At 40.7% G+C, this 13,407-nt stretch overlaps 1 pseudogene; it reads left to right on the top strand.

Annotated features, from left to right (window-relative positions):
- Positions 1 to 2,645: 2,645 nt before the first annotated feature.
- Positions 2,646 to 3,321, top strand: LOC137770951 (ras-related C3 botulinum toxin substrate 1 pseudogene; annotated as a pseudogene).
- The last annotated feature ends 10,086 nt before the right edge of the window (positions 3,322 to 13,407 follow it).

The raw sequence follows: 13,407 nt of genomic DNA, 5'->3' as shown, positions 1-13,407 counted from the left end.
CTTACTTGAACCACCCTCTTAATTTCCACCAACACCAAGTTCTATTGGACAGTGCTGGCTGTCATCCAAATACCAAAATGCCATGCAAAAGCCATAATGCTTTTCTTTCCAGCCTGACCTTCTGTCAGTCCTTCATGCTCCCTCTAGGCTGAAGTCACACTAATAGTACCACTTATATGTCTAAACCCAACAGCTGTTCATATGTCACTGCATTTGTACATGCTGTTGTTCCTTCAGTGGAACAGGGCCTGGTGAGTTCCTTTCCACTGAACAGGGCCCTTTCCATTGAACAGGGCCTGATAAATTCCTCCTACTCAATCCTTTGTGATCTAACACACCTGACAACTCTCCTTGTGTTTCCTGATTCTCCCAGGCATAGAGAGTTGCTTTGTTCTGTTTCTTCCAAAAGCTCTGTTTACATTAGTGTGCTTTCCACATCCTCTCTTCTCTGGTAGACTGAATTCATGAGGGCAGGAACCGCATCGTACCCATCTTCATATTGCTAGCAGCGAACCCACCTCCTGGCACATAAGTTCTTGATCGAGGTTTACTGATAAATACTGTCTTATGATAGTTTTTTTTAAAAATAAATTTATTTATTTTTGGCTGCGTTGGGTCTTCGTTGCTGAACAAGGGCTTTCTCTAGTTGCTGCAAGCGGGGGCTACTCTTCATTGCGGTGCGCAGGCCTCTCATTGTGGTGGCTTCTCTTGTTGTGGAGCATGGGCTCTAGGTGCGTGGGCTTCAGTAGTTGTGGCTCGTGGGCTCAGTAGTTGTGGCTCGTGGGCTCTAGAGCCCAGGCTCAGTAGTTGTGACACACGGGCTTAGTTGCTCCGCGGCATGTGGGATCTTCCCAGACCAGGGCTTGAACCCGTGTCCCCTGACTTGGCAGGAGGATTCTTAACCACTGCCACCAGGGAAGTCCTTATTTTTTAAGTGTATGTATATCTTGGGCAAGACTAAGCTCCATCTCATGTGACAACCAAGATGCTCTCTTGGTTGCAAGACCATGCAACCTTGGTTGCAAGGGATGCAAGACCATGACTGAGTGGGGAAGAGAATTGTGATTGTGGGCACAAGGGGGCAGCTGTGTATTTACTGATCCTGGTCTAGACTGGATTTTTTTCAGTTTCCCTCTGTGGTTACTGAACAATGCTAAAATATGTGGCTTTAGTCTAAATGATATCACACGCAGGGAGACAGATTTCTCACCCTAAATAGTAATTTGACTGGCTAAAATGAATTTCTCATTCATGTGCATAGGTAAATCAGTTACTTGACACCCTGGCTACACGTTAGAGTCATCCAAAGAACGTAAGCATTTTTAAAGTCTGGGCCCCACTTCAGACCAAATAAATCAGAATCTCTGGAGCAGAGCCAGGCATCAATATTTTTAAAGAGCTTCCCAGGTGATTTTCATGGCCTGAGTAGCAAAGCACCGAGTTACATCGTTTGCATCTTGTCATAATCAGATGTGGGTTTTTCTTAGTCAATTGCATCCAGAACATGATGGTGGAACATGTCAAGTCGCTATTATTACCAGTGAAGTGTAGCTGTTTCACCAGCTGTGTTTATTGCATGACTAGTGAAAGTCAGAGAAAATGACAAAGGTCAGCATGGGTTTATTTGGTATCTTTGGTGAAAGAGGAGTTAAGATCAAATTTGAGGAGACTTCCAATCTACCAAATTGACTGTTGATAATACTTACATGTCTCTGCTACATGCTCACCACTTCCACTGACTCTGGGTGGAAGCACAAGCAGTAGAGATGAGGTTTCTGTGCTCAAGGGAGAAAGGTGAAGAGGAGGGGAGGAATGGTGACAAAGATTTGTGTGTGTGTTCTAGGCACTTTTTATAGCTCATCGCATGTAAGCCTCATGACAACCTGGCACATTAGATGTGACTATCATCACTTTACACATAAGAAAACTGATTCTCTTAGTTTCTTCTTCCACAAAATGGGAATATTAATGGTTTTTACCTCCTTGTTTTTTTTGACAGTTCAGATAACATTTATTTTTTTTTCATATTGTAAGTCTATAAGCTTTATTTTATTTTTTTAAACATCTTTATTGGAGTATAATTGCTTTTACAATGGCGTGTTAGTTTCTGCTGTATAATAAAGTGAATCAGCTATACATATACATATATCCCCATATCTCCTCCCTCTTGCGTCTCCCTCCCATTTACCTCCTTTCTTGAAGAGTGAATGAATTAATGCATATTAAGCTCTCAGCATCACTGGAACACACTAAGCTCTCAATGAATGTTGGAAATTATTGTCATTGCCCAAGATCTCAAAACTGGCAAGAGAGGGGATTAAAAGCCAGGGCCATCTGATTCCAGAACCATGAACTTTCCTCTCTACCTTGCAGCACTGCTGGGGATTTAACAATAACGCCATGATACTGCAATATGAAGTTGCAATAGGTGCAAAACACAATGAAGTGTCAAAGGCAGGTAGAGGAAAGAGCATGAGATCTGCACATTTGTACCCAGCAAAGGAAGCCAGTGAGTGTGAAGCACAAGATTGAGAAATAAAAAATCTGGAGGTTTGGGTGGTGGCCGCTGCTGGGCTTCAGCTTCCAGTTGTAGAGGGCAAGGTGGCAGAGACACTGGCACCCTGTGCCCCACTGCTGATGCCCAGATGGAGGTCGTCAAGTGGGTGGTGGTGGGAGACGGAATTGTAGGTAAAACTTGCCTACTGATGTGGGATGCCACCAATGCATTTCCTGGAGAATAGATCCCCCCTGTCTTTGACAACTATTCTTCCCATGTTATGGCAGATGGAAAACTGGTGAATCTGGGCTTATGGATGCAGCTGGACAAGAAGATGACGACAGATCACATCCCTGTCCTCTCCACAAGCTGACGTATTCTTAATTTGCTTTTCTCTTGTGAGTCCTGCATCTTGTGAAAATGTCCGTGCAAAGTGGTATCCTGAAGTGTGACACCGTTGTCTCAACACGCCCCTCGTCCTAATGGGAGCTAAACTTGACCTTAGGGGTGACAAAGACAAGACTGAAACTGAAAGAAAGGCCGACTGCCGTCATGTATCCTCAATGTGTAGCCATGGTTGAGGAAATCTGTGCTGTGAAACACCAAGAATGCTGGGTTCTGACACAGCGAGGTTGCTACATGGTGTTTGATGAGGCTCTTCCAGTGGTTCTCTCCCATCTCCCGTCAAGAGGATGAGAGAATGCCTGCTGTTGAAAATGTCTGAGCACTTCACTCCTTGCCCCATCCCCCTGAGAACTTTTGTACACTTTGCTGAAAAACGTTGGCAACTTTGCACTGAATGCCAACATTTTGTTACAGATTAGGTTCCCCATAAAACCATTCTGAAACAAGCAGGAACTTTACCATTTTGTTTAAGGTATAAGAGTTCAAACTTCCATGTTCTATTAAAATTTACCCCTAAAATGGAAAAAAAAAATCTGGATTCAAGCCCTACCTTCACCATGTACTAGCTGACTTTAGGCTAATTACATCTGTAGTGGCCTCAATTTCTTCACTTGCATAAAATAGGAATAATAATAGTACTTATTTTGTGATATCTTTTTTTACAAAAATTAAATGTGATCATCTATGTAAAAGACTTATGCTAATTAAGTAGTTTGGTTTTAGTTAGGTAGAGGAAAGAATTTGAAGCTAGGACAGAAGAAACGTGGGTCTGCCATGACCTAGCTCATTTTCTTTGGGCAAATTCCCTGACATCCTTACTTTCAGTTCACCCCTTGTTAACTAAGTTTGGTAAGCAGGTAGCAGTGCGGTAGGCATTCAGTAAATGTTAGCGCCATCTTTCTCCTTCCAATTTCTTATAACATGAGATAATTGGAATGGGTTACTGCTTTACAACCTGGCTAGTTATCAGAATAATCTTCGGAGCTTAAAAAAAGAAGAAAGAAACTGATCAGTCAGAACGTGTATGTTCAGAGCCATGGACTAGATGATCTATGAGATTCATTCATGGTCTGATGATTGGTTATTTTTAACCTCATGAGGAAAATATGATTTGTGTTTGATTTTAAACTGCTTATTCTTCTTTTTCTACAAATTATTTGAGTCCATGTATAATATTACATAACAATAAAAGGGACAACATATGAGGATCAGGGAAACTTGAAGGGTTATTGTGAGGATGAAACGTGATAGTGCAGGCAGGCACTTAACACATGGCTGGTCAAGGTTGAGAATCAGTAATGGCAGCTACTGTTAAATGGGCAAATAGATCAATTATCACTCTCCCTAAACATCACTTTGAAAGATGGGTTTGGAAAACAGTGGGTGACTGATGGGTGTTGTGTTCTCTAGAACACAGATATTCTGTAATATTGATTAAGGGCGATTAAAGAAAGGGTAGAATAGTGGGGGGGGGGGGGATAGGACTTTCCAGAAGAAGGGGACCATTTGGGCAGAGTTCCCAGGTTCTGACTTGGTGTGTTTGGGTGATTGATGAGACAACCTGAGAGGCGAGGGGTGGGGTGCTGGGAAATAAGGTCAGATTACAGAGGTCTTGAAGGCTGAGTAGAGAAATGTAAATCTGGTGGAACTATTGAAGCTTAGTTTGCTGAGTTTATGGCTATGGCCACCTCTCACAAACTCATAAGACCATCTTGTATTTCCAAAGCAATTTTAAGGACATATGCCCAGGAGCTGGGAAAGAGAAGGCACTAGGAGGCAAGCCCGTCTTTGTTTTCTTCTGGGGGAAAGAAAGTAAAAAGAAAATGTTCAGGACACTGTTCCCCTCGGACACAGTTTGTACCTCTAAAGGGCATGATGCAGATTGTCAGTCATACTTTCCTTCTGTGAATTCATACTGGTGATGTGAACTAAGAATGCCACCTGCTGTATCATAAACAAAGGACGTTGCAGCCATCAAGCCACCACATTATAGCTACCCTGACGGTGAGGCCTGAGGGAACTCAGGATGGAAACAAAGAATGCCTACCATCTAGCAGTAAATGACTGGAGCCACCCCCAATGGTGCACACTGAGGAGACTAAGGATGAGAAAACACAGGATACTGCCCCCCAACCCCCTGCCAATACCTGAGGTGCATATCAAAGGAATAATTTCAATAAGCCCAGACTTTGCATCTTCCCATACATAGAAAAGTGCTAATTTCATTAACTTGAGATGTCTGGTTTTCTTTTAGTAACAGTAATCTTTTAATGTTCCCAATACCTGGTCTTTTGTTGCTAAAACTCCTATATATCCTGGCTCCCTGAGCCCTTTGCCTCTTTGGAGCGGTCTCTCAGAGTTATTTGAGATGCTGTCTCCGGGCTTGAAGTCCTAAGAATGTTTGCCAAATAAAACATAACTCTCAACTTTTAGGTTGTGTATTTTTTTTTCAGTTTTCAGTCGATGGTGACAAGCCCTGTGCTCTACCACCAAGTCACCCCAGAATGACAGAAGCCCAAGGTCCTCTAATGGATGCCTGATCCAGGTGCCTGCCATGGGGCAAAAAACATCTGAGTAATTGTAGCTCATTTAAAGGTAGCTATTGGGAAGAATTTCACTGCTCCACCTGGGCACCCAGTATGACTTGTGACAAACTTCCACTATGGCCTGGTTGTCCTTATCTTTAAAATAAAATCATTTATGTCACAATTTGTACTGATCCAACTCCAGGTATTTTCAAGTGGTTTATAGTCTGTGTCCACATCCCAAGCACATTTTTAGGGGAGGGGCCACTGGGCTTTCCTCCTTCCCTCTTTTGCCTCTTGGATTCTCATTAGTGTTCAAGAGCCTGGAGGCTGAAACTGAGCAGGACCCTGTAGGGCTTTCCCAGGGACAGACCACCACCCCCACCACCCCCCCATCCCCCACCTCTTGTTTGTAGAAAAGCTTTAGCCTTCGAGGCCTTCCCCAAGTTCCAAAGAGCAATTTTAATCAGAGAAGTGAGAAAATGCAGAAACAAAGGAAAGCGGTCAAAATAATAATAGGTTATTATTATTATCAAAACAAGACAAAATAATAATAGGTTAGCCATAAAACAAAGTCAAGGACCTTTAGTTCCTCCTCAAGGGCTATAGATAATATCCTGAGGATATCCTTGAGTTGTTTTGCAGAAACTGAAACCCTCACCAGGTGGAAGAAGTTAACTGCATGCTGACCACAAGCATGTAGACCCCAGACCGGTTGATGATGTTAATTCTCGAAATACCACCCTATTACCTCATCATCAACCAATCACAAGAATGTCCACAAGCTGATCAGGCACCGTACAACCCTCACCCCTAATGTTGCCTTTAAAAACCTTTCTGTGAACTATAAACAAAATGAAAAGACAACCCTCAGAATGGGAGAAAATATTTGCAAACGAACCAACAGACAAAGGAATAATCACCAAAATATATAAACAGCTCATGCAGCTCAATATTAAAAAAACAAACAACCCAATCCAAAAATGGGCAGAAGACCTAAATAGACATCTCTCCAAAGAAGACACACAGATGGCCAAGAGGCACATGAAAAGCTGCTCAACATCACTAATTATTAGAGAAATGTAAATCAAAACTACAGTGAGGTATCACCTCACACCAGTTAGAATGGGCATCATCAGAAAATCTACAAACAGTAAGTGCTGGAGAGGGTGTGGAGAAAAGGGAACCCTCTTGCACTGTTGGTGGGAATGTAAATTGATACAGCCACTATGGAGAACAGTATGGAGGTTCCTTAAAAAACTAAAAATAGAATTACCATATGACCCAGCAATCCCACTACTGGGCATACACCCAGAGAAAACCGTAATTCAAAAAGACACATGCACCCCAATGTTCATTGCAGCACTATTTACAATAGCCAGGTCATGGAAGCAACCTAAATGCCCATCGACAGACTAATGGATAAAGAAGATGTGGTATATATATATATACAGTGGAGTATTACTCAGCCATAAAAAGGAACGAAATTGGGTCATTTATAGAGATGTGGGTGGACCTAGAGACTGTCATACAGAGTGAAGTAAGTCAGAAAGAGAAAAACAAATACTGTATATTAACACATACATGTGGAATCTAGAAAAATGGTACAGATGGACCGGTTTGCAAGGCAGAAATAGAGACACAGATGTAGAGAACAAACGTATGGACACCAAGGGGGGAAAGGGGGAGGCAGGGTGGTGGTGGGATGAATTGGGAGACTGGGATTGACATATATACACTAATATGTATAAAATAGATAACTAATAAGAACCTGCTGTATAAAAAATAAATAAATAAAATAAACATATAAATAAATAAATAAAAATAAAAACCCTTCCGTGAAAGCCATCAGGGAGTTCATGTCTTTTGAGCACAAATTGCCCATTCTCCTTGCTTGGCCCCTCGTTGGGCGCCTTGCAATAAATGCTGTACCCTCCTTTACCACAACCCATTGTCAGTAGATTGGTTTTACTACGCATTGGGTGAGAGGACCCAAGTTTGGTTTGGTAACAAAGTAAGGGACTGACCTTCACTCTCTTTTCACCTGCCACCGCATCTGCCACCATGCTGGCCCAGATCGTGTGCATGAGACCGATAGCTGCTTCCACTGGGATTTTCACAGGGTTCTCCAGTTTACTCAGCACAAAAAATACATATTGCCTTGTCATTTATAATGAGCAAGAAGCACTTTTAGAGAGGATGACTAAATTTCAGTTAGCAGCCAAACTCCTACTCCTGCACAGTGATGGTTGTTATTTTTCTTTTTCTCAGATCAGTGCTTTTTTCCACTAGCATTCCAAACTCCACTCACAGAGCTGTGTGGAAATTTTAGAACAGCAAAATGAATGGTGAGTGTATAAATGCTTGTGGGTGGTATGTGCATGTGTATGACATTCTGTTTCCTGGCTAAAAGTTTACACGTGTTGGTATTTTGTGAGTGTGTTGGTCAGAGGGATGATCAAAAGAGTAGGTGTAACTACTCTTCCAGTCATACCTTCTTCATTCCAAACCTCAGAGGTATAAATCGGACTGGCACTAAACATTATAAATAATGTTCAGGGATTTTTTTTCTTCTAAAGCCAGGTCGATTTGCTTCTTATATTTTCAGGGACGGTTCCTCCTGACAAACAAACACAATGTGTCCATTATGTTACTCTTGGTCAGCTTTTGTCATTTCTAGTACAGGCTGTCTCTATTTTCGTACATCACATGTTTTTGGAAATGTGTTTCTAAGTTGAGTACCTGAAAGCAAAGTGTCAGACTCACTTGTTATAAAGAGCGTTCTATTCCCAGAGACTCAAAACATGTCAAGTTTATGCAGGGGCACCTTGCCCTGGGGTGAGGGGAGGGACGGCAGAAGGTGGAAGGGAGACATTGGGCTCTGTCAGGTGATTCTAGATGGACTCCCCAGAGCACAGCGGGGTAGGGGTGGGGAGAGTAAGTGCCAGGGTTCCAGATGTCAGGGTGTGCAGGTCCCCCCTCCCTCACCTGGCTTTTAAAAATGCTTTGCCAAAACCCTTCAGGGAGCTCGGAGCTTTTTAGGGCGTGAGCCACCCGCGTCCTTGCATGGCCCTGCAATAAACCTTTCTCTGCGCCGAACTCTGACTTTATGGTTTGTTTGGCCTCACTGTGTGTCAGGCACACAAACTTGCTCTAACATTCCTGTCCCTCCCTTACCTGTCTCCTCAATTCAGGGAGGCTATTGGGCTTCCTCCAGTTTCCCTCACACTAAGCTGCAGCCTGGAAACTCTCTCCTGATAGTAAGGTTGGCCAATTAGAGGGCTTATTTGGTTTGTTTCCTATCTTTCAGGGACCACTGTCTTGCACTGCCTGATGTACAATGTCTGAAAACCATTGCTTTCACACGTAACTGTTACACACACTATTTTTTAGTCATTTCAGACAAATGGATAAATCTAAGCCTTCTTACTCTATCTTGTTGAGAAGCAGAAATCACCTTCTTACTATTTTTTGAGGTTGGCATATATAACGGAACTGCTCCATTTGAGCTGCAATGTGTATATGTTTTTATGTTTGTTGATGAAAGTGTGTGATAAGGAGGAGGGATGGGAAAGGTCATAGAAATCAAGGTCATTCGTTTCTTTTAAAAAATAATTTTCAAATGCATTTTTAAAAAGTAGTAAAAAAAGATATGAAAATAATACAAACTTAAGTAAATAATATAAATACAACGCAGATAATAATGTGGAAGTTAAGTCTCTTGACTGACTCACAACTCTATCATTCACCCACCTGAATCCTCAGACTAGACTGCAGCTAACAGTTTTTTGGTGTATTCTTACAAAAGTGTTTCTGAGTGGGGATGTAGTGCTATGTTTTCATAAAATATAATCAAGCATAGTATAGTATTTTTGACACAAGTAATCATTAGAGGTATAATTTAAATTCTTTATATTCTATCAATTCTTTAAGAATTGATATATTTAAAATAAAATTTTTACTTTTATCTTTTGAAATCTGTTTGGATTACATATTTTGAGGAAAGCTGAATAAAGCTGCAGCATTTTCCATTAAATTTCCACTGCTCTATTCGTTAATATGTTAATGAGTTAAAGTCTTTACAGTAATGTATTAAAATAGTAATACATGTTCTTGTGCTCATTTGAAAAAGATCAGAGAAATATAAAAAAGAAAAACTATTTTGAATCCTACCACTCAGAGATGACTTGGCCACTATAGCTGTTTGATCATTTTTTATCAATTAAATTAGCAGAAGACATCCTCATCCCTGATTAATTACATGACATAGCACATAAGGATTATTTTGGCTGTATGTGATATGTACCTAATAAGCATTTCTCTCTCTCTCTCTCTCTCTCCCCCTCACTCATTCTCTTAAATGAATGTTCTCCTGATAAGTACATGTGATGTTCAGTTAACGTATGTTGATAAAGTAATTAAGTAGGGCAGTTGATTTCATTTATTAATTCAAAATACATTTGTTGAGTAAAATAGTTATAGTCTCCGCTTTCATGAAGCTTTTACAGTCTCAGGAGAGACTAATATTAATCAAATAATTACACAAATAAATACATACTCACAAACTGAGATAAATGCTATAAAGGAAAAGAAGGCTATAAAAGAGTGTAACAGGGACCTGACCAAGCTAGAGGAGCCAGGAAGGTTTTCCTTGAAAAGTGATTTGTCAGTTGAAAAAGTCATCCTGACAAAAAGTCATCCTGACAAAGGATGAAGGAAGGAGTATATGGGCATAACATATGCAAAGGCCCCAAGGTGGGTGGCAGTTGAATCTGGGGGAAATAGAGAAGGCTCATATGCTGAGGCACAGAGAGTGAGATGTAGTATGTCTGAGTTAGAGAGGGGCTTCCCTGGTGGCGCAGTGGTTAAGAATCCGCCTGCCAATGCAGGAGACATGGGTCCGAGCCCTGGTCCAGGAAGATACCACATGCTGCAGAGCAACTAAGCCCGTGTGCCACAACTACTGAGCCTGCTCTCTAGAGCCTGCGAGCCACAACTACTGAGCCTGCATGCTGCAACTACTGCAGCCCATGTGCCTAGAGCCCATGCGCTGCAACAAAGACCCAATGCAGCCAAAAATAAATTTAAAAAAAAAAAAAAGAGTTAGAGAAAGACCACATCACACTGGGCCTTGTAGGCTACGTTAAGGATGTGAGGCTTTAGCCTAAGGGTGGCGGGAAGCCAATGAAGGATTTTAAAAAGAGAAGCGTCAATATTAGATTTTTGGTATGAAAATATCCTTGACTGCTGTGTAGAAAATTGTTGGAAGGAAGCAAAAATTAATGTAGGGTGGGACTGCCCTGGTGGTCCAGTGGGTAGGACTCCGTGCTCCCAATGCAGGGGGCCTGGGTTTGACCCCTGGTCAATGAACTAGATCCTGCATGCATGCCGCAACTAAGAGTTCGCATGCCGCAACTAAGAGTTCGCATGCTGCAGCTAAGAAGCTCGCATGCCGCAACTAAGACCCGGCGCGGTCAAATGAATAAATAAATAAAAATAAAATCTTTAAAAAAAATTAATGTAGGGAGACCCATTAGGAGGCTGTTGAAGTATAACAAGTGAGAGAATAGGGGCTTTGACTAGAAGGGCAGTGGTAGAAATGGAGGTAAAAATCATGGTAACGAGATGATGTGTAGGCAAGGGAAGTGTTAAGGATGACATCTAAGTTTCTGGATTTCAAAAGTGTGTGGACCAAAAATGTATAAGAGAAATTGTACACCATGACCAAGTGGAATTGATTCCAGGCTTGCAAAGCTGGTTCAATGTTCAAAATCAATCAATATAATCTATCATATCAACAAGCTAAAGAGGAAAAATCATGTGATCATATGAATTGATGCAGGAAAAGCATTTAATAAAATTGAAAATCAATTCATGATGAAAAGTCTCAGCAAGTTAGGAATGAAGGGAAGTTACCTCAACTTGATAAAGGGCATCTATAAACAGCCCACAGCTAAGATCATATTTCATGATGAAAGACTGAATGCTTTCCCTCTAAGATCAGGAACAAAGCAAGACATCAGCTCTCACCTCTCTTGTTCAACATAGTACTGGAAGTTCTAACCACTGCGATAAGAAGAAAAGTAAATAAAAGAGATACAGTTTAGAAAAACAGATATCTGTCTTTAATTGCAGATGACATGATAGTCTATGCAGAAAATTCCAAGGATTCTACAAGAAAACCTCCTACAACTAATAAGTGAGTTCAGCAAAGTCACAGGATCAATACACAAATCAGTAACATTTCTATATACTAACAATGAACATGCAGCAACTGAAATTTAAAAATGCAAAATCATTTACAGTTGCCCCAAAGAAAATGAAATACTGAGTTATACACTTAACAAAACATGTACAAGATCTATATGCTGAAAATTGCAAAATACTGATTTAAAAAATCAAAGACATAAATAAATGGAGACACATACTGTGCTATGGATTGGAAGAGTCAACATGGTAAAGATGTCAATTCTCCCCAAATTGATCTGTAGGTTTATTGCAATTCCTATCAAAATCCTAGCAAGCTTTTTTGAGATAGAGATGAAGTTATTCCAGAATTTAGGCATGGGTCCCAAAATAGCTAAAACATTCTCGACAAAGAAGAATAAAATAGGAGGAATCACTCTACCTGATATTAAGGCTGACTGTATATCTGAAGTAATTAAGACAATGTGGGGAATTCCCTGGCGGTCCAGTGGTTAGGACTCGGCGTTCTCACTGCCAGGGCCACGGGTTCCATCCCTGGTCGGGGAACTAAAATCCCATAAGCCACGCAGTGTGGCCAAAAAAAAAAAAAAAAATAGACAATGTGGTATTGGTAGAGGGTTAGACACACAGATCAATGGAACAAAACAGAGAACCCAGAAGCGGACCCACACAAAGATGCGCAAATGACTTTTGACAAAGGTGCAAAAGCAATTCAACAGAGGAAGGATAGACTTTTCAAAAACGGGTTTGCAGTTATGGGACATCTATAGTCAAAAAATGAAACTCCACCTGAACAAAATTCAATCTAACACCAAAATTAACTCAAAATGAGTCATGAACTCAAATGTAAAATGTAAAACTGTGAAACTCTTTGAAAAAAAGATAGAAAACAAATTCTCCAGGATCTAGGCAGAGTTTTCTTAGATGATCTATGAAAGGAAAAGTTAATCCATTTGAACTCATCAAAATTAAAAATTTTGTTCTGTGAAAGCCCATGAGAAGAGAGTGAAAAGACAAGCTACAGAATGGGAAAAATTGTTTGCAAACCACATATCCAACAAAGGACAAATATCTAGAATACCCTCAGAACCCAAGAGTAAAGACACAAACAACCCAATTAGAAAATGGGCAAAGGCATGAACAGACATTTCACCAAATAGGATACATAGGGGGCAAATAGGCCCATGAAAAGATGCTCAACATTGTTAGCCATCATGAGAACGCAAATAAAAACTACAATGAGTTATGACTACACACCTTTCAGAATGGCTAAAATAAAAAATGACGATAACCTCATACACTGGAGAAGGTGTGGAGAGACTGAATAGCTCATACTCATTTCTAATGGAAATGTAAAATTGCCATTTCTTATAAAATTAAACATCCAATTCCCATACAACCCAGAGATTGCACACTTGGGCATTTAACCCAGAGAAATGATAACTTATGTTCACAAAAAACCCTGTACATGAATGGTCAAAACAGCTTTATCTGTAATAGCCAAAGCTGGAAACAACCTAGAAGTCCTTCAACAGACGACCGGTTAAACACACTGTGGTGCAGGTCTTTCCTGGAATACTATTTAGCAACAAAAAACAATCGATTGACACATGTAAGAACTTGGATGAATCATGAGGAAATCACGTGTAGTGGAAAAAGTTAATCCTCCAAAATTACATACTGTATAATCCCACCTATGGAACATTTTGAACTGACAAAATTTTAGAAGTGGAGGACAGATTAATGGTTGTCAGGGGTTAGGGATGAGGGTTG

This window comes from Eschrichtius robustus, chromosome 10, assembly GCF_028021215.1.
Source record: "Eschrichtius robustus isolate mEscRob2 chromosome 10, mEscRob2.pri, whole genome shotgun sequence".
NCBI classification, from domain to species: Eukaryota; Metazoa; Chordata; class Mammalia; order Artiodactyla; family Eschrichtiidae; genus Eschrichtius; species Eschrichtius robustus.
The sequence above is the reverse complement of the archived record's forward strand: the minus strand, read 5'-3'. Positions and strand labels throughout refer to the sequence as shown.